Below are 26,397 nucleotides of genomic sequence, written 5' to 3' on the forward strand. Positions count from 1 at the left end.
TCACTTAACGTGATGTACAGAGTCTGAGACAATAGCTTTCAAACAAGGTGACGTCTGTGCTTACATTGTGGTGCATACTTTAGGACACACAGTTTTTTAAATTCTTAGTTATCCTATGTTTTACATTATGGTTTACATTATCAGTTTGTCCTCTCCTATATGTTATGGTGTAATATTACATGTTTTATATCCATCCTTGTGTACTCTCACAAAACTCCTCTCTTACCCCCCATTTACCTTGGTTGCACACATTTAATTTCCATTTTACCTTCCACCTTGGTGCCCACACTGACAGACAACCTCTGTTTCCCGAGGAGCCACTTCCAGAGATAGATGGAATAGTGTTCAGGGCCTAACTTGCTCAACTGCCCCAATGCCCTGGGAGCCACCCTTTCTCTTGAGGGATACAGTTCCCTCTATTTGATGGCATTAGTCCTCCCCAGGATGTGGGTCCATCCCCACTCTCACTACTTGGGTTTCTACCCCATGGTGTCACCCACTCTGGCAGAATGAGCATTTAGACATTCCCCAGGAGCCCGCCCTGCATCAGATCCTCCCCTCTGAGCATTCTAAACAGGTAACCCTCTTTTTTATATTTTGATATGATTTTCTCGGCATTTTACTCTCCACCAACACCTGACACTCTTCTGTGTTCGTATGCTACCCCTCCCTCCCCCCACTTTTGGTCAATGTTACCCATCCGCCCATCCCCAGCCACCCTCAAACCCGCAAAGGCCCAACCAAAGGCAACCCCTTGCCCCCATTTTATCTTTTCTTTGTGTTCATACTTACCAACATCTCATCTTAAATTCTACCCCTGCAGAAATCGGCTCACATCCTTCCTCCACCCTCTGATTTCCTGTAAGCCTTTCGTTCAGTCTCTTGCTATCTAGGGCAGCTTGGTTATTTCATATCATTGAGGTCATGTAGTATTTGTCCTTCAGTGTCTGGGTTGCTTCACTCAACATAAGGTTCTCAAGATTCATCCATGTTATCACATGTGTTTGTAGTGTGTTTGTTCTTACAGCTGAATAGTATTCCATTGTGTGTATATACCACATTTTATTGATCTACTCATCTGCTGATGGGCATTTGTGTTGATTCCAACTTTTGGCGATAGTGAACAATGCTGCTATGAACTTTGGTGTACATATATCGGTTTGTGTCCTTGTTTTCAGTTCTGCTGGGTATATACCCAGCAGTGGTATTGTTGGGTCATATGGCAAATCTATGGCTAGTTTTTTGAGAAACCACCATACTGTCCAGACACCATTTGTTGAATGGGCCACTCTCTCCCAGTTGAGAGGGTTTGGTGGCTTTATCAAATATTATGTGACTATATATGTGAGGTTCTATATCAGAGCTTTCAATTCGATTCCATTGGTTAGTGTGTCTCTCCTTATGCCAATACCATGCTGTTTTCACCACCGTAGCTTTGTAGTATGTTTTGAAGTCAAGTAGTGTGATTCCTCCAATTTCGTTTTTCTTTTCAGTATGTCTTTGGCTATTTGGGGTCTCTTTCCTGTCCAAATAAATTTCATAGTTAGTTTTTCTAGTTCCTTAAAGAAGGCTGTGTTGATTTTTATTGGGATTGCATTGAATGCGTAGATCAGTTTTGGTAGGATAGACATCTTAATAATATTCAGTCTTCCTATCCATGAACAAGGAATATTCTTCCATTTATTTAGGTCTTCTTTGATTTCCTTGAACAGTCTTGTATAGTTCTCCGTGTATAAGTTTTTTACCTCTTTAGTTAAATTTATTCCTAAGTATTTGATTTTTTTTATTTACTATTGTGAATGGTATTTGTTTCTTGATTTCCTCCTGATCTTGCTCATTATTGGTGTACAGAAATGCTACTGATATTTGCACATTGATCTTATAACCTGCGACTTTACTAAGCTCATTTATGAGTTCTAGAAGCTTTGTTGTAGATCTCTCAGGGTTTTCTATGTATAGGATCATGTCATCTGCAAATAATGAAATTTTGACTTCTTTCTTTCCAGTTTGAATGCCTTTTATATCTGGTTCTTGCCTCAGTGCTCGAGCAAGTACTTCTAAGACAATGTTAAATAGGAGTGGAGACAATGGGCATCCGTGTCTTGTTCCTGAGTTTAGAGGGAAGGGTTCTAGGATTTTCCATTGTAAACAATGTTGGCTTTAGATTTTTCATATATACTCCTTATCATATTCAAAAAATTTCCTTGTATTCCAATCTTTTGGAGTATTTTTATCAAGAAAGGGTGCTGTATTTTGTCAAATGCTTTTTCTGCATCTATACATATAATCATGTGATTTTCTTCCTTCAATCTGTTTATATGGTGTATTACGTTGATTGATTTTCTTATGTTGAACCATCCTTGCATACCTGGGATGAATCCCACTTGGTTGTGGTGTATAATTCATTTAATGTGTTGTTGAATATGATTAGCAAGTATTTTGTTAAGTATTTTTGCATCTAGGTTCATTAGAGAAATTGGTCTGTAATTTTCCTTTCTTGTGGTGTCTTTGTTTGGCTTTGGTACTAGGGTAATGTTGGCATCATAGAAGGAGTTTGGCAATGTTCTTTCTGTTTCGATTTTTTGGAATAGTTTCAGCAGGATTGGTGTTAGTTCTTTCCAAAATGTTTTGTAAAATTCACCTGTGAAGCCGTCTGGCCCTGGGCTCTTCTTAGTTGGGAGATTTTTAATAACTGATTCTATCTCTCTGCTTGTCATTGGTTTGTTAAGATCATCAATTTCTTCTTTTGTCAATATGGGCTGCTTATGTGTTTCTAGGAATTTGTCCATTTCCGCTAAATTGTCATTTTTGTTGGAATATAGTTTTTCAAAGTATCCTCTTATGATAGTCTTTATTTCTGTGGGGTCAGTGGTGATATCGCCTTTCTCATTTCTTATTTTGTGTATTTGCATCTTCTCTCTTTTTTTCTTTGTTAGTCTCACTAAAGGTTTGTCAATTTTGTTGATCTTCTCAAAAAACCAGCTCTTGATCTTGTTTATCTTTTCAAGTGCTTTCTTCTTTTCTATTTCATTTAGTTCTGCTCTTATTTTTGTTATTTCCTTCTTTCTTCTTCCTGTTGGGTTACTTTGTTGTTGTTTTTCTAATTCCTTCAAATGTGCATTTAGTTCTTCAATTTTCCCTCTTTCTTCTTTTTTGATATATGAATTTATGGCTATAAATTTCCCTCTCAGTACTGCTTTTGCTGCATCCCATAAATTTTGGCATGTTGTGATGTCATTATCATTTGATTCACGGTAGTCATTGATTTCTTTTGAGATTTCCTCTTTGACCCACTGTTTTTCTAAGAGTATGCTGTTTAATTTCCAAATCGTGGTGTGAAACCTGGGCCTCTGTCCCTTGCAAATTTCCAGCTTGAATCCACTGTGGTCAGAGATATTGTTTTGTATGATTTTAATATTTCTGAATTCATTCAGCCTTTCTTTGTGGCCTAGCATATGGTCTATCTTGGAGAATGATCCATGTGCACTTGAGAAAAATGTATATCCTGCTGTGTTTGGGTGTAATGATCTATATATGTCAATTAGATCCAGCTCCTCTAATATACTGTTCAAATGTTTTGTTTCTTTAGTGATTCTCTTTTGATATGTTCTGTCCAGAGTTGATAGTGGTGTATTAAAATCCCCCACTATAATTGTAGATGCATCTATTCTTTCACTTAGTTTTTCCATCGTTTGCCTCACGTATTTAGAGGCGCCCTTGTTAGGAGCATAAATATTTATGATTGTTCGATCTTCTTGACAGATTTTCCCTTTCACTAAAATGTAGTATCCTTCTTTGTCTCTCACAATTGTTTCACATTTAAAGTCTATTTTGTCTGATATTAATATAGCTACTCCTGCCTTTTTTTGGTTATTGTTAGCTTGTATGATTGTTTTCCAGCCATTCACTTTCAATCTCCATGCGTCTCTGGGTCTAAGATGTGTCTCTTGTAGACAGCATACAGATGGGTCATATTTCCTTATCCAATATCCCAGTCTGAATGTTTTGATAGGAGAGTTTAATATGTTGACATTCAGTGTTAATTACTTTCAAGGAATTATTTGTGTTAGCCGTATTTTGATTTGATTTGTGTTTGTCATATTTTGTTTGTATTTTTTTCCCTTCTCTTTTTGTTTTTTTTTTTTGTTGTTGTTGCTCTTATACTCTCCTCCAACTTTGCCTGTCCTGTTTTTTCCTTTCTTCCTGCAGAACTCCCTTTAGAATTTCTTGAAGGGGAGGTTTCTTGTTGGTATACTCTTTCAGTTTCTGTTTGTCTGAGAATATTTTGAACTCTCCATCATGTTTGAATGCTAGTTTAGCTGGATAGAGTATTCTTGGTTGGAAATTTTTTTCCTTTAGTACCTTGACTATATCATACCACTGTCTTCTTGCCTCCATGGTTTCAGAAGAGAAATCAGCACTTAATCTAATGGAGCTTCCCTTGTATGTGATGGTTTTCTTTTCTCTTGCTGCTTTTAGGATTTTCTCTTTGTCTTGAGCATTGGATAATTTGACAAGTATATGTCTTGGGGTGGGCGTATTGGGGTTTATGACCAGTGGAGTGTGCTGTGCTTCTTGGATATGTACACCTGTCTCTTTCAGCAGATTTGGGAAGTTTTCAGCCATTATTTCCTGCAACACTCCTTCTGACCCCTTTCCCTTCTCTTCTCCTTCTGGAATGCCTATAATACGTATGTTTGAGCATTTTGCATTGTCATTCAGGTCCCTAAATCCTAGCTGGATTTTTTCTATCTTTTTATCGACCCCTTCTACTATCTGTTTGATTTCTGATGTACTGTCTTCCACATCACTAATTCTCTGCTCTGCCTCTTCTAGTCTGCTGATATTTGCTGCGAGTGTATTTTTGATTTCTTGAACTGTGGTGTTCATTCCCATCATATCTGTTATCTTTTTGTGTATGTCTGCAATTTCTCCTCCACGTGATGTCTTCATGTTGTTAACCTCTTTCATTACTTCATCAAATTTGTCGGTGATAAATGTTCTGCGATCTTTCATTGCTTGTGCAAAGTTCTGCTCCCCTTCCTGATTTTTGGTTTGTTGATTGGATTCAGCCATGTTTTCCTGATTACTGGTTTGGTTTGTAGATTTTTGTTGCTTTCTGGTCATTATTTAATTTTGATGGATTTAATCATTTCCTTAGCTTCTTTGTCTACTCTTGGAGATTAATTAGCTGTTGTTTTTGCATAAGTGTTATATCTTCTCTTTGGCACTTTGTTCTTCTTTTTCTAATTTCTTGTTGTTGGTTAAGTTCACTTTAAAGGAAAGTATTAGTGCCGGGGAAAGGCAATTGTGTAAGCAAGGGAAAAATGTAAAGTAGTATTGGTGATATATGTTAACAAAGCAAGAATATGAGATATGGGAGGGTGGAGGTTAGATTCATGTAAATTGTGTAGAGTTATAGCAGTAGGTAGAGTACCTATTATGAGGTAGATGATTGAATATGGGAGGAATATGGTATGAGCTAAAAAGCTATTGTTTTCATGAGAGAGGGAAAAAGAAAAGAAAGGTAATAGTTTCAAGAGTGGATAACAGACAGAAAACAAAACAAAGGTATTAGAAATTAAGACTTAGACACTTCATGGATCAAAGAAAGGGAAGTGGGAGGTGGAATATAGGAGAGAGAGTAGATGAAGGAGGATATCAAGATGTAGGGGAAAGAGGATAGTGTAGGTAGCCTAAATCAGTTCACACAGAAATGAGGCAGGGCAGGATGAGAAAACCCCAGCAAATGTGAGGTGTTTCCTGCCACACCTATTGTATAATTGAGTTAAAATAAAATAAGTAGAAGATGAGGGACACGTGGGTGAGAGAGAACAGAAAAATAAAAAAATAAATAAAGGGGGGAAGAGAAGAAAGGAAGAAAGGAAAAGGGGGTGGGCAAAGGGTGGGGAACAGGTAGGGGAAAGGAAAAAAACAGATATACATGAACCACAATTAAAACACCAACTACACAACAACAACCACACAAAAAAAACCCTAAATAAATGAATAAAAAAAAGACTTTGGGGCATACACTGTGAGAAAAGACTAGGGGATAATGCGATGTTAGCAATCAGTACATTAAAAAAAGTAAAAAATAAGACAAAATGAAAATAAAAACAAAACAAAATGAAACAATAAAGAAATAATGCCAACGTTGAAGGCTAGGGCATTCAAGGACCTCAGATGGACCTCAGGGCGTGATGAATTCAGGGGTGGAAAGTCTGAGATATTAAAGACTCAAGAGGTGTGATTCTCTGGGGTGTGGGCCACCAGAGTTTAGGGGATTCAGACCTGGCAACCTCCAATCTGGTCAACAGGAAGCCTAGGAGCCCTGTAGTGTAACACAGCCCTTGGGGATCCCCACAGCTTGGCACCAGCCCTATGGGGGAAGTCAGATCCGCAAACTCTATATTATGTCTGAACCCTGCAATTCACTTACTTAGTAGGGCTCATTAATGTGGGTATATCATCACTTCAGCTTTTGGACAGCTCCCACCCTGTGCTTCCACAACACTGCCACTTGAGGGCGCCTTTACACCACAGTCACTTACTGGTACAGATCCGAAGCCCGAACCATGATGCCAAAAACAGATTCCAAAACTGGAATTCCCAAGCTTCGCAAAATATTCCCTAATCAGCTTCCAGATGTGTCCCCCCTCCCTCGCTGCACCCTGAAACAACTTCCCAATTACTTCCCTTTATTGCCTACAGTCTAATTCAGTTGCAGATCGGCAGCCGGCCTTGTGGGGGTGGGGCTTCAGGTGGAAGTGCTATTATTTGTGCCCACAATCAAAAATTTCCCCCGCTTCACAACAAAACACCATCTATCTCCCCAAATCGATCCACAAAGGCGACCCATCACATCAACCCACCAACAGCCTGCCCAGGACTCGTGAACTCCCCAGCACCACAGAGCCACCAAATAGCTGAGCCACTGCATGGCACCATGGCTCCACCCACCCCCAAGAGGGAGGAACCCGTGTGCAGGTCTCACCTCTGGGCAATAGAACCCAAATTATATCTTATAGACCAATCCTCTCTGTTACCTTTCCAACAAATCGATGTCCAGACACTTCCTGCCCTGCAAAAATCCCAAAAAATCCCCGCCTCAGAGAACCTCCAGCCATGCCCAGCCATCTCTTCCCAGGAGAGATCGCAAGGCAAGTTCACTCAGTGACCATCTTGCTTCTTCCTTCTCACACCCTTTAATATTTCCTGAAAATCTTGTCTCTTGCTTAGAAATTCTCTCAGTTTCTGTTTTTCTGTGAATATTCTACTCTTACCCTAATATATTTAAAATATTTATTCATTTATTTTATTTCTCTCCCCTTCCCTCCCACCCTAGTTGTCTGTTCTTTGTCTATTTGCTGCATGTTCTTCTTTGTCAGCTTCTTTTGTTGTCAGTGGCATGGGAATCTGTGTTTCTTTTTGTTGCATCAACTCTCTGTGTGGGCAGTGCCATTACTGGGCAGGCTGAACTTTCTTTCACACTGGGTGGCTCTCCTTATGGGGTGCACTCCTTGCACGTGGGGCTCCCCTACACAGGGAACACCCCTGCATGGCATGACACTCCTTGCACACATCAGCATTGCACATGGGCCAGCTCCACTTGGGTCAAGGAGGCCCAGGGTTTGAACCACAGACCTCCCATGTGGTAGATGGATGCCCTATGCACTGAGCCAAGCTCACTTCCTTCACCCTCATTTTTGAAAGACAGTCTTCCTGAATATAAGATTCTTGGCTGAAAGTTTTTCTCTTGTAATATTTTAAATATATCAGACTACTGTCTTATTACCTCCATGGCTTCTGGTGAGAAATCAGCATGTAATCATATTGGATATCCCTTATGTTATGCATTGCTTTTCTCTTTGTCTTTGGCATCTGACATTCTGATTAGAATGTGTCTCAGAGTTGGTTTATTAAGATTTTTTTTGATGGGAGTTCATTGTGCTTCTTGGACATGGATATCTATGTCCTTCATAGGGTTGGGAAATTTTTAAACATTTTTTCTTCAAATATTCCTTCTGCCCCTTTTCCCTTCTCTTCTCCTCTTGGACATCCATGATATGTATATTTGCATGTCTTTTGGTACATTTAGTTCCTTGATTCCTTGTTCAATTTTTTTCCATTCTTCATCTGTTCTTTTGTATGTTCACTTTCAGAGACCAGTCCTTTCTTCTGCCTCCTCAAATATGCTATTATATGATTCCAATGTTTTTAAAATTTCATTTATTGATTTCCATTCCCACAAAACCTGCAATTTTTCCATGTATTCTTTCAAATTCTTCTTTGTGCTCATGCAATGTTTTCTCAGTATCCTTAATCTCTTTAACCATCTCATTGACTTTATTAAGGAGGTTTGAACTTCTATGACTAGTTTTCTCAACTCTTGGAGGCTTATCTTGTTCCTTTAACTGGGTCATATCTTCCTGTTTCTTGGTGTGGATTATAATTTTTTGTTGTTGTCTTGGCATCTGGCTTACTAGGGTATTTATTCTTGGTGCAGTTTTTCTCTTAAGTTTAGGGCTTCCTGCTCTTTCTCCCTTTCTGTTTGTGCAGTAGGAGCCAAGCATATAGTTGGTGCAATAACCTGTGAAGGCTTAAGCTGCCCTCCTTACCAAGGGACTGATGAGGTTTCTCCCAACTTTCTCCATTGCCAGGGGTAGGGACAGAATCAGAGCTGTGTGGAATAATTCAAGTCATGCAGGCCTAGACTGTAGTTACCCAGAGAGACTGATGAAGCTTCACAGCCCTTTCTCCCCTGCCTGGGGCAGGGATGGAGCTGCAGGTGTGGACAGCAGTCTATGCAGTGTGGGTCCAAGATGACTGCAGTTGCCCTAGTAGACTTCTAATTATTCAGTCTGTGTCAGCCAAAGGTACCTGCAATTACCTGGATAGGCTGGTACAGGGCTTGCCAGTGTCCTCCCTGCTGGAGGTGGGGTTGAAGCCTATGATAAGGCTGCAGGCTGATCTGGATGAAAGAAACTAGTCCTTATGGTCACAGTGATTTTCAGTCAGGCTGGCTTCCCCTCATGCTGGGGGCATAGTCAAAATGGTGGCTACCAGCCTCTTTCTGACTTGGACAGGTTCATACTTTAGCTGTTCTTAGGGTTAGACTTTAACAAGCTGAATTTACTAATCAGTTGTTGAAATCAGTGGCTAACAATCTCTTCCTTCCCTGTTTTTGGGAAAATGGAACTTCCAATTCCAGCCACAGAATAGCTCTTGGGGTGGCTTGTGCTGCCATAGTAAGATATTCACTGGCCTCTGTAGCTTTGCTGGTAATTTCCTGGAAAGCCTAACACAGGTCCCCCAGCTTCCTCCCTGCTGGAGGTGCAGCTGAGGCCTAGGCTACAGCTGCAATCTGATCTGGATGGGAAGATGCCTGTCCCTATCAGGACTGGGATTTTCAGTCTGCCCCACTTCCCCTCATGCCAGGTGCAGAGTTAAGATGGTGACTGCCAGCCTTTTTCTGACAACAGTATCAAACTTTAGCTGTTCTTAGGATTATACTTTAGCCCACCAAATTTACTCATCAGTAGCTGAAGTTGGTGCCCAACCATCTCTTCCTCTCCATTTTTGGGAAGTGGACCTTTCAATTACAGTTGTGGAACAGTTTGTGCCTCCAATGGAGGATGGGCACTGGCCTCCATGGTGTGACTTGCTCTACTTACAAGCCTTCTCTGTAGATGGGCAGTCTCCTCCTCCTATTCTTTCAGGGATGTTGCAGGATGCTCTTCTGGCCTCCTGGAGCTCCCAGACAGGTGCTTCAGCTAGCTCCAGAGAGCTCTGCATGTTTACTAACTGCCCTGTAGCAGGAGCTGACTCTAGGAGCTTCTTACTCCACTGCCATCTTGCTGGTTGTCCAGTCCTATGCTTTTTTTAAGATAAATTGACCAGGAATATTTCATATCTTAGACATATGCATTTCACTGCTTACAGAGCAGAGGTGAGTTTTCTTCCCTTGTTCACTCTGGTCCTAGGGCCTTGATGCCAGGCCCACACTCTTTAGATGAAGCTGTGATTTGTCTAAACCTTAATTAGAAGCAAAAAAAAAAAATCAGCTTCAAAACACTAAATGTATCACATGTGTTTTATTGGGTGTACTAGTGATGATATAGCCTGTTCCACAGTCAGAGTCCCCTTCCCTGGACCCACTGTCTTGGGCCTCCACCTGTCTCCCTGCCTCCCCAGGGCCTCTTCTCCCCAGGCTCCCTGTCTACCAATCCCTTCCCCAGGCCACTTTTACCCTGGGCACCCCATCTATCCTTTCCCTGGATCCACTATATCTGGACTCCCAGACCTTAAAGTCAAATCACATTTTTTAAAAAAGGTTTTATTTATTTTTTTATTTTCCTCCCCCCACCTCAGATCACATTTTTAATATTTATGTGTCAGGCTTCATACTCAGGTTTCATTTATTTTGCTGCTTTCCCTACCCCATTAGCTGGGACATCAGAAACTTTAAAGAGTTAAACCTGGCTTCATCTGTCTCCAATTGTACAAGTCAATGGCTTCTCTATACTTGATTTACAGAGGAGAGATATATTATGTAAAAGGAAAAAAAAACAGGTTTTATTTATAAGACATCTCTAAGACTGACAAGGAAAATGGGAAGGGCAGGAGGCACCTATGGGCAGCTGTGGGCTCAGCCGGCTCCACGTCTGGAGGGGTCAGGTCATCACCTCCTGTCCTGCCCAAGTAATCTGGCTACTGGGACCCTACCAGATGATAGCCCAAACCCCCAACTTCAGGAACAAAACTGCAGGGAATGCAGAGGAAATGGAAACTTTTATCTTTGGGACTCCAACTGGCTCTAGGAGTGAAGAGAACAGGGGTTGGTTTGTATAACACATTTAAATTGGTCAATCGCAGATTCAGCCTGAAGGAAAGTGGACAAGACTACTTTTTTTTTATTAATTTATTTTATTTCTTTCTCTCCCCACCTCGATGTCTGCTTTCTGTGTCCTTTCGCTGTGTGTTCTGTGTCTGCTTGTATTCTCATTAGGCAGCTCCAGAAACCAATTCTGGGACCTCCCAGAGTGTGAGACCGGTGACTATTCTTTTGTGCCACCTCAGTTCCCTGATCTGCAGTGTCTCTTATTGTCTCTCCTCTGTGTCTTTTTGTTGTGTCATCTTGCTGCACCAGCTCTCCACATGTGCCAGCTTGCCTCACGGGCCAGCTTGCTTTCACCAGGGGATCCTGGGCATCAAACCCTGGACCTCCTATATGGTGGATGGGAGCCCAATTGCTTGAGCCATATCCACTTCCCAGTGGTTCCTCTCCCTCAGGTCAGCTTTTGCCTCTTAGACCCTGAGATGGTGGAGCCCCACCTGGAGAGAATTGAATGAGCTGAGGGCCCACAGTTCTGTCTCATGCAAAACCCTGCCTTGTGATGACTGAACCCTGAAAGCAAGGCTGTTCCTGGTGGGTTGGTGGGAATAAAGGGATGAATGTGCATGTAAATCCAATATGGGTTTGAGAGGTGCTGGGCCCTCCACGGGAAGGGGCTCTGCCATGGCAGGTCCCTGGGTGTTGGGTAGCTTGTAGGGGCATTAGTGCCTCCAAACACAAGGTTCCTCTTAGGGGTGCTGGCTCCCACAATGGCAGTAGGGGTGCTCTGGCTCCAGGGCCCTAGGGCTTCAGGCTTAAGCTTATTCCATAGCAATTTGTAGTGTGGGACCCCCCTCCATTCTGCTTTTATCCTGAGTGCTTGAATGTTGGAGCACAGATCTGTGACCTCCACTTGGTTCCCAAAGCTCCTATGTGCTGCTTAAACCCCGACTGGAGTGGTGCTGCCAAATGTTGAGATTCACTGCCTCACATTGGCCTTGAAATTGGTCACAGCACAGGGCACGTTGGTGATGTATGCAAAATCAGATGCATTGGCTGTGCCAGAGGAGAATACAGTAAGGGTGGACCCATAGGCCAGCTGGAGCCTGGCTTGGGTGTCCAAGGTGGAACTTGTGGGTATCAACCCCCCAAAGCTAACTGGTGCTGCCCAGGGGTGGCTGGCCTTGAGGAGAGGCTGAGGTGGGAGCTGCCAGATTTGCAGACTGGAAAGAATTGTCAGAGCTGATGGCTCCATGAGGCTGCCCACCAGGGACTCCAAATAGGGACTGGGGGGGTGACTCTAGGGTTAAAGAGGTCTTTACACTTTGGGGTAGGGTTGCAGAACCCTAGTGTGGGCAGGCTGGGGGTTTCTGGCTGAGGCAGTGCTGCCACTTGGGGTGTCTGAAGGGCCTGGTCAGATGGGAAGAAGGTGGCACTGGAGCCAGCTGGAGGCCCACAGAGCAGTAGGGGGGAGGGATGTCGTATTCATCAGGGTGATCCCAAGGTTGGAAGATGGCAGGAAACCAAGCCTGCAGATATGCTGGTTGTGAGTGGTTGTGGATTTTTTCCCCCATTTTTCTTCATATATTGAAGTATATCACTCATACATAAAATATATAGACAATAAGTTTATTGTAATTTTTGTGAACTTACAAAGCAAACATACATAACATCATACAGGGGTCTCATACCTCACCTTACCACAATCAATTCAGTTCCGTTGGTCTATGTGTCTGTTTTTATGACAGTACCATTGCTGTTTTTAACCACTGTAGCTAGGTAATATGGTTTAAAGACCAGAAGTGAGAGTCCTCTGACTTTGCTTTTCTTTTTTAAGATGTTTCTGGCTATTCAGGACCCCTTCCTTACCCTTCAAAATAAATTTCCATTCATTTTTAAAATGCTGGTGGAATTTTTATAAGGAATGCATTCAATCTGTATATCATTTTGAGTAGAATTGGCATTAGTAACATTTAGTCTTCCAATCTGAGCATGGAATGTTCTTCCAAAGATTTTGGTCTTATTTATTTCTTTTAACAGTGAGTTGTGGTTTTCTGAATACAAGTGCTTTACAACATGGGTTAAGTATATTCATAAATATTGAGCTTTTATCTGTCATATTTTACTTTCACCACTCTTTTTACTTCAGCTACTTTTACTAATATAATCTTCATTTTTAGACTCTCTTCCAAACCTTTCTTTCCTGTTTTTTCTTTTCAGGCTGTAACACACCCTTCAATATTTCCTGCAAAGCTAGTCTTTTGGTTATAAACTCTCTCCATTTCTTTTAATCTGTGAATATTCTAAACTCACCCTCAATTTTTAAAGACAATCTTGCTGGATATAAGGTTCTTTTCTGGCACTTTTTTTCTTGCAGTATCTTAAATATATAATAACTCTGTCTTCTTGCCTCCATGGTTTCTGATGAGAAATTGGCATTTAATCTTATTGGGTATCACTTATGTGTTATGCATTGCTTTTCTTTTGCTGCTCTCAGAATTCTTTCTTTGTCTTTGACATTTGACATTCTGATTAGTATGTGTCTCAGTTGCTATTCAGATTTATCCAGATGGGAGTGTGTTGTGCTTCTTAGATGTGCATATCCATGTCCTTCAATAGGGTTGATTAATTTTCTACCAGTATTTCTTCAAATATCCCTTCTGCCCTTTTACTCTTCTCTTTCTGGTCTACCCATGACACATATGTTTGCATGTCTCTTGCTATCATTTATTTCTCTGAGACCTTGTTCAATTTTTCCCATTCTTTTTTTTCATCTGTTCTTTTGTATGTTTGCTTTCAAAGGCCATTTCTTCAAGCTCACCAATCTTTATGCCTCCTCATCTGTTATTTTATGGTTCATGTGTATTTTTAATTTCATTTATTGTGCCTTTCATTCCCATAAGATCTGCTAGTTTTCTCTGTATGCTTTCAAATTCTTCTTTGTGCTCATGCAGCGTCTTCTTAATATCCTTAATCTCTTTAGGCATCTCATTGAATTAGTTAAGGAGATTTGTTGGAACATCTCTGATTAGTTGTCTCAACGTTGTCCTTTATATCATCTGGAGGCTTATCTTGTTCCTTCAACTGGGCCATAGATTCCTGTTTCTTGGCATGGATTGCAGTTTTTTGTTGGTGTCTTGGCATCTGGCTTACTAAAAGTATTTATTCTGGGTGCAGTTTTCTTTTTAGTTTAGTGCTTCTTGTCCTTACTCCCTTGCTTGTTGTGTAGTAGGAACCAAAGATGTAGTTGGTGCTTTAAGCCGTGAGGCTCAAGTTGCCCTCATTTCCCCAGGGACTGATGAAGCATGTCCCAACTTTCTCCTTTGCCAGGTGTATGGACAGAGCCACAGCTGTGTGTGATAATCCAAGTTTTGCAGGCCTTAATTGTAGTCACCCAGAGAGACTGATGATGTCTCAAGTCCTTTTCTCCCCTGCCTATGGAGGAGTGGAGCTACAGGTATGGGCAATAATCTATGCCACACATGTCCAAAATGATTGTATTTGCCCCAGTAGAGTTCCCACTATTCAGTTTCCCCACTGAATGTACCTGCAGTTACCTGGAGACGGTGGTGAGGACCCACCTGCTTCTTTCCTGCTAGAGGTGGGGCTGAAGCCTTGGCTTGGCCTGCAGGCTGATCTGAGTGAAAGAAGTTGGTCCCTACCAGCAGGGTGATTTTCAGTCAGCCCAGCTTCATCTTTGCTGGGGGCAAAGTCAAAATAGCCTACTGGCCTCTTTCTGACTTGGATAGGTTAAAACTTTAGCTGTTCTTAGGATTGTACTTTAGGCGGCCAAATTTACTAATTAGTAGCTGAAATCAGTGGCCAACCATCTCTTCCTTCCCTGTTTTTGGGAAATAGAGCTTCCAGTTCCAGTCACAGAGGAGCTCCTGAGATGGCTTGCACCACCAGTGTAGTATGATTACTGGCATCCATGGTGTGGCCAGTATTTTTCCAGAGAGTCTGGCAAAGGTCCCCCCAACTTTCTCTGGAAGTGGGACTGGGTCTTGGGCTAGAGCTGCAATCCAATCTGGATGGAAAGAAGCTGGTCCCTACCAGCACTGGGCTTTTTAGTCCATTTGCCTCCCTCGTGCATGGGGTGGAGTTAAAATGGTGGATACCAGTCTCTTCTGACTTGGATATGTTTAAATTTTAGCCATTCTAAGGACTGTACGTTAGCCTGCCAAATTTACTAATCAGTAGCTGAAGCTGGTGCCCAGTTGTATCTTCCTGCCCATTTTTGGAAAGTGGAGCTTCCATTTCCAACTGCAGAATAATCCCAAAGTGGTTTTTTCCTCCAGTGGAGGATGGGCACTGGCCTCTAGGGCATAGGGTGCTTTACTTATGAATCTTCTCTGCAGATGGGCAGTCTCCATCACTTCAATCATTATTAAAGTATTTTAATTTTTTTCATAATAATAATAAAAAAAACAGACAAGAATGGTGAAAAATGAAAGAGCCCAGATTGACTTTGTATTATTAAATTAAATTGAAATTGTTTCCTATCTACTTTTTCCTGGATTTTGATTGTATTTCATATTCAAAACCAAGCCACAGTCTCAGTTCTCAATAGGATTATCTATAATATAAACAGAACACACAAAGTTAAGTAAAAACAGTACCTTGTTGTATCATGTATTTACACATTGTCCTGGGAGAACAAAATGGAGAAAATATTTGCCTTGGGACAACACATGATCATCTCAATACGTGCAAAAGAGGGCATTTGACAAAATACAACATCATTTCCTGATAAAATCCTTCCAAAACATAGGAATAGCAGGAAACATTCTTAATACAATAAAATACATATATGAAAAATTGAAAGCTTTTCTGCTAAGATGAGGAATAAGAGAAGGGTGTCCACTCTGTCCACTGTTATTCAATATTGTGCTACAAGTTCTGGATAGAGCCATTAGGCAAGGGAAAAAAAAGGTACCCAAATAGGAAAGGAAGATGTAAAACCACTATTCACTGATGATATAATCCTATAACTAGTACATTCCAAAAAATCTATAACTACATTCCTAGAACTAATAGACAATTTGACCAAAGTGGCTTGATACAAGGCTAATTTACAAAAATCAATAGTGTTTATATACATTATTAATGATAAATCTGAGGGGGAAGTCAGAAAAAATTTCATTTACCATAGTTTCTAAAATAATCAAATACTTTGGAATAAATTAAAACAAGACCATAAATCACCTATATTCAGGAAAGTATAAAACATAGCTAAAAGAAAGAATGATGATATAAATAAATGGAGGAATATTCTGGATGCATAACTGGGAAGACTAAATATCATTAAGATGTCAATTCTATGCAAACTGAACTACAGTTTTAACACAATCCCAATAAAAATTCCAACAGTCATCTTTGTGGAATTGGAAAAGCCAATTTTTAAAAATGTCTAAAAGGATAAGGGCCAAAATAGCCAAAAATATCTTTAGAAAGAATAAAGATGGAAGATTCTCACTTCCAGGCTTTAAAAGATACTATCTTGGTACAGAGGTAATAACAGCTTGGTACTTGAATAAAGACAGACAGATTGCCAAATGGAATCAAACCAAGTGCTCAAAACAAGATCTTCAAATCTATGGTTAAGTGATTTTTCACAGAGCTGTCAAAGCTACTCAGCCAGGTCAGTACAGCCTCTTCAACAAATGGTACTGGGAAAACTGGATATTCTTAGCCTAAAGAAAGTGCCCCCTATCCCACACCTTATTAAAATATGAACTCAAAATGGATCAAACAACTAAATATAAATGCAAGGACAATAAAACTCCTAGAACAAAAAAATTAGGTCAGCATCTTTAGTACCTTGTGGTACATGGTGGTTCCATGGAGATTACACCCAAAGCACAGGCAATAAAGAAAAAATAGGTAAATAGGACTTTCTCAAAATTGAACACTTTTGTGCTTAAAAAATTTTACTAAGACGGTGAAAAGGTAGCCAAATCAATGAGAAAATATCTTCAGAATCCACATATTTGACAAGGGTTTATTTCCACATTATATAAAGAGATCACACAACTTGACAAAATGGCAAGCAACCCAATTTTTAAAAAGCCAAAAGACTAGAAAATTTTCCAAAGAGGTAATACTAATGGCCAAAATGCATGTGAAAAGATGCTCAACCACCACACCAGGGAGCCAAGAGTGCCTACAACTGCATGCAGGAGAATTGCATCCATCATCCATGTGGAATCTAAGCCCCATCTCAATATAGAGGTGGAGTGGACATAACCATCCCAAGGTCCACAGGATGGAGGAATAGAGATGGATTAGAGTGGACTTACTGATATTTTATTCTGGAACTATTGTGATTAGTAACGGAAGAAAAGGTAGCATTAATGTGGAGAAAGTGGCCATGGTAGCTGCTGAGGGTAGGGAGAGGGAAGAAGAGATATGATGTGGGGGCATTTTCAGGATGTCCAGGGACAGTTCCTGGACATCATATGTCCTCCCATGGCCCACTGGGTGGACTGGGTGAGAGTGTAAACTACAATGTAACCACTATCCCTGTGGTGCAGCAGTGCTCCAAAATGTATTCACCAAATGCAATGAATGTGCCACAATGATGAAAGAAGTTGCTGATGTGGGAGGAGTGGGGTAGGGGGCTGGAGGGTATATGGGGACCTCATATTTTTTTATGTAACATAAAAAAATAAAAAAAAGAAAAATTGGGGTATCAAAAAATGAAAAAATGAAAAAGTTTTGTTTTTGACCTTTTGCCTTTCATCACTGCTATAGGTATTGTCTTGTATGTACAGTGGCAAGGCAATTTCTTCCTCAGTGTCTACATCCTTTCTTTTTTTCCCCTAATTATTAAGTTTGTCTTCACATAAGTTTTAGATCACAGTAATTCACCTGTACAGTATATGGTACTCCCACACATCCAACATCATTTTGTGCCTTCCCCAGCAATGATCCTTTTTTGTGTTCATATTATATTTGCTGCAGCTGATGTACAAATATTGAAACAATAGCTTTCAAACATGGTTCCATTTGAGTTTACATTATGCTTTGTATTTTTGACTATACAATTTTCTAAATTTTAAGTTATTTTATGTTTTACATTGTGGTTTGCATTTTTAGCCTATAGACATTTATACATTTTTTGTGTAATTTAACATGTTCTATATCCATAATTGAATGTCTTGTGGAACACTTTTATTGCCGCACAGTTACACTGATTCCATCTATTCAACCCCTCTTTCCCCTCCCATCAGGGCCCACCACAACAATCTTCATTACTTGAAGACCATATTCAGAGATAACTTGCAACAATGTTGAGGACTTGACATACTTGACTACCCGAACCCATTGGGAGCCACCAATTCTCTTGAAAGATACAATTCCCTTTGTTTCAGAACATCAGTCCTGCCCAGGATGTGTGTATACCTTCACTCTCATTGTATGGGTCTCCACCCAATGATATAATGCACTATGACAAAATGAACACTCACACACTCCCTAGAAGCCTGCCCTGTGTCAGATGCCCCCGCCTTAAGCATCTTAAACAGGTAACCTTCCATATTATATTTTCTAAAGAGTTTTTCTGCATTATAATTTTAACCATATACCTGACAATCTCCTATGTTCAAATGTTCCCCCCAATTTCTTGGGCCATCTGCCCCATCCTCCCATCCCTAGCCCCCCTCAAGCCCACAAAGTCCCATCCTAAGCCCCCATTTAATCCCTTCCCTGTATAAATACTTACCTCCTGCTTATCATAGATTTCTTTTACATCTCTAGTTAAATTTATTCCTAGGTATTTGATTTTATTTACTATTGGAAATGGTATTTGATTCCTGATTTCCTCCTCAGATTGATCATTATTGGTGTATAGAAATGCTACTGATTTTTTGCGCATTGATCTTGTAACCTGTGGCTTTACTGAACTCATTTATAAGTTCTAGAAGCTTTCTTGTAGACAGACTCCTCGGGGTTTTCTATGTATAGGATCACATTATCTGCAAATAGTGAAATTTTGACTTCTTTCTTTCCAATTTGGATGTGTTTTATGTCTGGTGATTGCCTCAGTGCTTGAACAAGTACTTCTAAGACTATGTTACATAGAATGGGTGATAATGGGCATCCTTGTCTTGTTCCTGATCTTAGAGGGAAAGATTTTAGGATTTCACCATTGTAAATGATGTTAGCTGTGGTTTTTTTTTTTTAAGATTTATTTATTTATTTCTCTCCCCTCCCCCCACCACACTGGTTGTCTGTTCTCTGTGTCTATTTGCTGCATCTTCTTTGTCCACTTCTGTTGTTGTCAGCAACATGGGAATCTGTGTTTCTTTTTGTTGCGCCATCTTGTTGTGTCAGTTCTTCATGTGTGCGGCACCATTCCTGGGCAGCCTGCGCTTTCTTTCATGCTGGGCGGCTCTCCTTATGGGGTACACTCCTTGTGCATGGGGCTCCCCTACGTGGGGGACATCCCTGCATGGCATGGCATTCCTTGTGTGCATCAACAGTGCACATGGTCCAGCTCCACACAAATCAAGGAGGCCCAGGGTTTGAACCATGGACCTCTCATGTGGTAGATGGATGCCCTAAACACTGGGTCAAGTCTGCCACCCCCCTTCAATCTTTTATATGATATATTACATTAATTGAGTTTCTTATGTTGAACCATCCTTGCATACCAGGAATGAATCCCACTTGGTCATGTGTTGTTGAATACGATTAGCAAGTATTTTGTTGAGGATTTTCACGTCTACGTTCATTTCAGAGATTGGTGTGTAATTTTCCTTTATTGTGGTGTCTTTGTTTGGCTTTGGTACCAGAGTAATCTTGGCATAATAGAATGAATTAGGCAATGTTCCTTCTATTTCAATTTTTTGGAAGATTTAAGAAAGATTGGTGTTAGTTCTTTCTGGAATGTTTGGTGGAATCACCTGTGAAGCTGTCTGGCCCAGGGCTCTTCTTAGTTGGGAGGTTTTAATGACTGATTCTATCTCTTTACTTGTGTTTGGTTTGGTGAGATCATCAATTTCCTCTTTTGTCAATGTAGACTGCTTATTGTTTCTAGGAATTTGTCCATTTCCTCTAAATTGTCCTTCTTGTTGGAATATAGTTTTCAAAGTATCCTCTCATGATTGTCTTTATTTCTGTGGGGTCAGTGGTGGTATCTCCTTTCTCCTTTCTTATTTTGTGTATTGCATCTTCTCTCCTTTTTTCTTTGTTAGTCTAGCTAAGGGTTTGTCAATTTTATTGATCTTCTCAAAGAACCAGCTCTTGGTTTTATTTTTTCAAGTGCTTTCTTATTTTCTATTTCATTTAGTTCTGCTTTTATCTTGGTTATGTCTTTCTTTCTTCTTCCTTTGGAATTAGTTTGTTGGTTTTTTTTTTACTAATTCCTCCAAGTGTGCAGTTAGTTCTTCAATTTTAGCTCTTCTTTTTTGATGTATGAATTTATGGCCATAAATTTCCCTCTCAGTACTGCTTTTGTTGCATCCCATAAGCTCGGGTATGTTGTGTTATCATTTTCAATAGTTTCAAGGTAGTTATTAATTTCTTTTGGGATTTCCTCCTTGACCCACTGTTTTTATAAGGGTGTGTTGTTTAAGTTCCATTCTTGGTGCCAAATCTAGGTCCCTGGCCCTGGCAGATTTCCAGCTTCATTCCACTGTGGTCAGAGAAATTATTTTGTATGATGTCAATCTTTCTGAATTCATTGAGACTTTTTCTGTGGCCTAGCATGTGGTCTATCTTGGAGAATGATCCATGTGCACTTGAGCAGAATGTATATCCTACTATATTTGAGTATAATGTTCCATATATGTCTGTTAGGTCCAGCTCCTCTAATATATTGTTCAAAAGTCTTTGCTTCTTTATTGATTCTCTTTTGAGATGTTCTGTCCAAAGTTGATAGTGGTGTATTAAAGTCCCCCACTATAATTGTAGAAGCATCTATTCCTTCACTTAGTTTGTCCAGTGTTTCCTCACATATTTCAAGTCTCCCTTGTTAGGAGCATAAATGTTTATGATTGTTCTTTCTTCTTGAAAGATTATCCCTTTCACTAATATGTTGTGTCCGTCTTTGTCTCTCACTATTGTTTTGCATTTAAAGTCTATTTTGTCTGATATTAATATAGCTACTCCTGCCCTTTTTTGGCCATTGTTTGTTTGTAAGATTGTTTTTCAACCATTCACTTTCAACCTCCTTGAATCCCTTGGTCTGAGATGCGCTTCTTGTAGAGAGCATATAGATGGTTCATAGTTCCTTATCCAATCTTCCAGTCTGAGTCTCTTGACAGGTGAGTTTAATTGATTGACATTCAGTGTTAATATTTTCAAGGAATTTCTTATGTTAGCCATATTTTCTTTGGATTTGTGTTTGTCATATTTTGTTTGATTTTATCTGTGTTTGTCTTTTTTGTTGCTCTTACACTCTGCTCCAACTCTGTCTTTCTTGGTTTTTTCTTTCTTCCTGCAGAACTCCCTTTAGTATTTCTTGAAGGGCAGGATTCTTGTTGGCATACTCTCTTAGTTTCTGTTTATCTGTAAATATTTTGAACTCACCATCATTTTTGAATGCTAACTTTGTTGGGTAGAGTATTCTTGGTTGGAAATTTTTTTCTTTTAGGACCTTGACTATGTCATACCACTGCCTTCTTGCCTCCATGGTTTCAGATGAGAAATCAGTGCTTAATGTTATGGAGCCTCCTTTGCATGTGATGGCTCTCTTTTCTCTTGCTACTTTTAGTGTTTTCACTTTGTCTTGATTATTGGATAATTTGACAAGTGTATGTCTTGGGGTAAGCCTGTTGAGATGTATGCTGTTTGGGGTGTGTTGTTCTTCCTGAATAATGTACATCCATTTCCCTCAATAGGTTTGGGAAGTTTTCAGCCTTTATTTCCTCCATCACTCCTTCTGTCCCCTTTCCCTTCTCCTCCTTCTAGGATACCTATAATGTGTATGTTTGTGTGTTTTGCCTCATCATTCAATTTCCTCAGTCCCTGCTGGATTTTTTCTATCTTTTTATCCATCAGTTCTACTATCTCTTTGATTTCAGATGTACTGTCTTCCATATCACTAATTCTCTCCTCTGCCTCTTTGAGTCTTCTGTTATTTGCTGAGAGTGTATTTTTGATTTCTTGAATTGTGCTGTTCATCACCATCATATCCATTATCTTTTTGTGTATATCAATTTCTTCTGTATTCTCTCCAAGTGTTCTTTTCATATTCTTAATCTCTTCCTTCTCTTCATTGAATTGGTCCCTAAAATATGTTTCAAGAGTTTTAATTACTTGTTCTATGTTCTGCTCCTCTTCCTGCTTTTTACTGTGTTCATTGGTTTGGTGCATGTTTTCCTGATTATTGGTTTGGTTTGTAGTTTTTTGTTGCTGTCTGGTCATCATTTTATCTTGACAGGTTTAATCAGTTGCTTAGCTTCTTTGTGGAGGGGTTTAATTAGTTGTTTTTTTGTGTGTTAAGTCTTCTCTTTGTCACTTTGTTCTTCTTATTCTATTTCCTTGTTGTTGTCTAAGTTCACTTGAAGGAAAACATTAGGGCCAGAGAAAGCAAAAGGAGTAAGAAAAGAAAATGAATAATAGTAGTATTGATATACTACTATAGTAAGTATTAACAGAAGAAACATGTGAGATCTAGGAGAATGGATATTAGATTCATGTAAGCTCTGTAGAGTTATAACAGTAAGTAAAGCAGAGAATGTATAATGAGACAGAAACTGAATATGGGGAGGAATATAGTGTGAATTAAAAGGCCACTGTGTTCAGGAGAGATGGAAAGAGAAAAGAAAGGACAATAATATAAAGAGTGAATATAAGACAGAAAACAGAACAAAGGTATTAGAAATAAAAAGTCAGAAAAATAAGGGGGCAAACAAAGAGAGGTGTAATGTAAGGGAAACAATAAATGATGGAGGATAGAAAGATGTAGAGGAAAGGGGATAGTGTAGGTGGCCAAAATCAATACACACAGAAAAGAGAAAGTTGAGGATGAAGTAATACAGCAAATGTGAAGTGCTCCCTGCAGCACCTAATATAAAAAGAATAAAAAAGAAGAGAAAGAAAGAAAAGGAAAAAAGGGACAAAAGGGAGGGGGAAGCAAGCAACAAGAAGAAAAAGAGAGAAAAAGAAAATCAGAAAAAAGGGCCTTCAGGGGATAAAGAGGAAGGAAAAAACCGAAACCATGAAAATATCAGACAAAGCTTCGAGCAAGGGAATCCTCTTTTCAGTTAAATAGAATGCTTAGGAATCTGACATTTGGCCTTTCTCCCTTCTCACTTCTCTTCCAGGGCAGCAGGAAAGCTACCTGAGAGGTCTGGTAGGAGATTCGAGAGGGTTCTTGTTGAACCAGCTCCACACAGAAAACAATGACTTAATTTCCAGAGAGAGAGCACCCACACCTCACCAGGAACCCCAAGTATGCTATTGGAAGCTTGGAATGCACCTCCTTCAGTCCCTCTCCTTAAGGTGTGCTACAAGAGGGCTAGTTGATTTTCTGAGTCCACCTTCTCCCAGACCAAGTTTCCTATCCCAGGGTATTTAGGTGAATAGGCTTTCTCAGCAGATTCACCACTCCTTTCTTCCCAGGCTCTCCCCAAGCTAGCCAGTATGCTCCTCCAAGTGGAAAAATAAAAAGAACAGAAGTGGGGGGAATCACCAGAATATTGAACCCATATTAGCCAGGCCCCCCTGCTGCACCCCCCACCAAATCCCTCCCACCCACAGAATCAGTCCAAAACTGGAGGGCTAGGGCAACCCCAGACCTCCAGGAGTGCTGGACTAGGGAAAGGAAAATCTGGGACACTGCAAACCCAGGGTATGAAGGTCCGTGGAACACGGGCTATGGGGCCTCAGGGGACACTGACCTGGGCACCACACATCCAGGGACCATGGGGCCCAGGAATACTGCTGCACAACCGACAGTTCTCAGGGCATACTGCAGCTGCCAGCCCCAGAGGGAAGGGTCCCACCAGCCCACAGCTTCCAACCTCTGTACTTGTAACCCGCAATTCTACCTTTAGCAAATGGCACCTCTGTCACTGTCTCTCCAAATCAACATCCACACACCCTCCACCCTGCAAGCCCCCAAGACAGCCCACTCTGGCAAGACCCCATCCCCACTTGGCCACCTCTTTGCAGGAGAGACTGTAAGGTGCACTCACTCAGACACCATCTTGCCCTGCCTCTCCTAGCTTGTTATTCTAACCTTCCCCTTCCCAATTTCCTTTCTGTGTCATGATCTGATGATTTTAGCACAAGTACCTGAGAAATACCAAGAAGCTTGTTGCCAAGGTAATTTATTTTTATATTTCATAAAACATCAACTTTCATGCTCAAACATGGTAACCCAAGTTGGGACACCACTTGGAACACAGCTAAGTGAAAAATCATGACATGAAAGTGGGCTGAGAACTGTGGTCAGGAGACTTGCAGCTGTGAGCAACAGAAAGAAAACCGCTGTGAACTTAGCACCACCAAACAGAATCTCTGGGATCTTGTTACCCTGTGCAGGGGCATTTCCAACAGAAGGCCCCTCCACCCCCAGTCCTGTGCCACAAGGAGATACAGGTCTCTGTGAGGAGGTGATTTATGTGAGTGCACAAGCAAGGAACTGGGGGATCTTCCCAAAACCTGTTCAAAGTGAGAATGGGAGCCAGGGTTTTTATAGGCAAAGGAGAGGGCTAAGGGAGAAGTAAAACAAGTAAAAAAAACAAACATAGTGAGGACTAGATATTCCAGGGGCCTTGTGAGGAGGATACATGCAATTTCTCAGGCCTGTGTTCTCTCAAGCACATTCACCTTGTCCTTGATTTCAGCACCAAATAAGTCAGAGTTTAGAAAGTGTTGTGCAGGTGCTTACATGCCAGTCTCCATGACTCCTTTCTCAGTGAGCACTCAAGGATATCAAGGTTTTTATCCTCTGAGGTAAGTTACAGATTTCCTGGGTCACAAGATACTCCTGACACCATTCTGTTTGGTTTTGCTTTGAGGTTTTTATTCCAGTAAGCAAAACTGAGAAGGTTTGGTTAATATTCTTCAGGGAACCAGATGCAAAGTGTAAGCTTCTAAAATTAGACTGATTGAAAACTAGTTCAGTTATGTCTGGGAAGACCCAGAGCTGCTTAAGTGAAGAAATTTTTATGAAGTGTATATTCTAGCTATCAGTCTCACTTAAGGAATCAAGTAGCAGTAGATCCATTATAGGAGTGATCCTTCACAGCCTGCACGGTTTCCTCTAGGTCTCAGGCACGTCTCAAATTTCATTTCCACATTCTGGTGCGTTCCTTAATTCTGTGAGGCTGACCCTTCTCCTGACCCTACAATGCCTACTGAGCTTCATTCCTCACCTGCAGGGGGTTGTCTATATCCAGGGCACAGATGGAAATTTCCAAGATTACTTGATGATTGCCTTCCATCTACACATCCTATAGGAGCTTATATGCCTAATTCCTGTTAGGTCTCTATTTAGAAAAACTGTAATTCAGACAAAAACCACTTGCAGCCTTCTAGGAGATTTGGTTATGGTTTTGGGGTAGGCAACAGAGTAGGAAGGACACTACAAACATTTCAGTTGCACGTCTACAATAAATGAATTGTTTTTCAGAAAATATATGCTTCTGTGAACTACAATTCTCAGGAAGATGACATCTGAGGGGGATCATTTGGCCCTTTGCCCAGAGACCTGAAGGTCACTGGAACACTGATTCATGTTTAGGACTTGCTCATGGAGATGCTGCTGAAGATAAGAAGACACGGACTTGAGTGCAAGGGTCACTTGGTCCCCACAGAGGTCACATGATCCCCAGCAGACTCTTGCAGCCACCATGCAACTAGGCCATGGCTCTGTTTCTCTGGGATTCCTCTTTGTTCCTGGTCTTTCTAAGCACCAGGACACATTCCAACGGCCCGAACAGGAAAAGCGGGAGTTGCATTACTTGCCATGATCTTTCAGAAAGCAGCTGTGTGTGTTTCTGTGCTTGTGCACATGTGTGTCTGTGGGTGGGTATGAGACAGAGAGAGAGGGAGAAAGAGAGAGGGATAGAATGTATGTGTATGTGACAATAAACATTCTCAATTTTCTCTGACTCCTATTAAGATAATAAAAGCATTATCAACTACTCACTGATTGCCTGGACCCATTAGAAAATTCACAGGTATGTCCTCATAAACACATGTAATTATTGCCATTCAAAGGTGAGGAAAATGAGTATTAGAGAAAAAAATAAGTAGCAAGCATGAAATTTGAAATTGGTCAGCTCCTGATTTCAATCCCAAGTACCCTTTTTGTGTGAACATCTTTGATTCAGTTAAACTCTCAGTGCCAGTTTTCTCAATGTACTATGATAATGCATCTACTGTACTGCTGAAAACATATTTTGATCATTTTTAAATTACATGTTATTAAATGAAATAGATACAAGAGGGAGGAGTTTGCAATGGAAGCAGAAAACTTTATCAGTAGGCACAATGGATTGAAGTTACAAAGCTCATTATAACTGAAAAAATGATGTCCTGTAAAAGAAGAGGACCAAGTTTGGTCTCTTCCCAGCAGGTGTGAGAAATACTGGGGGTGGGCA

At 40.5% G+C, this 26,397-nt stretch overlaps 1 long non-coding RNA gene across 3 annotated transcripts in view; it reads left to right on the forward strand.

Annotated features, from left to right (window-relative positions):
* LOC131277369 (uncharacterized) overlaps window positions 1-25,905 on the forward strand; it is a 60,160-nt gene extending 34,255 nt beyond the window's left edge. Inside the window, exons 2-4 of one of the 3 annotated variants that reach the window (XR_009184554.2) lie at window positions 23,110-23,287; window positions 24,074-24,745; window positions 25,425-25,905. This is a non-coding gene — a long non-coding RNA (uncharacterized lncRNA). Of the gene's footprint in view, window positions 1-23,109; window positions 23,288-24,073; window positions 25,377-25,424 lie in introns of those variants that run through there. The other 2 variants (XR_009184555.2, XR_009184553.2) reach the window with 2 other exon arrangements.
* The last annotated feature ends 492 nt before the right edge of the window (window positions 25,906-26,397 follow it).

The sequence above is a fragment of the Dasypus novemcinctus genome (genome assembly GCF_030445035.2).
Source record: "Dasypus novemcinctus isolate mDasNov1 chromosome 11 unlocalized genomic scaffold, mDasNov1.1.hap2 SUPER_11_unloc_1, whole genome shotgun sequence".
In the NCBI taxonomy this organism is placed as follows: Eukaryota; Metazoa; Chordata; class Mammalia; order Cingulata; family Dasypodidae; genus Dasypus; species Dasypus novemcinctus.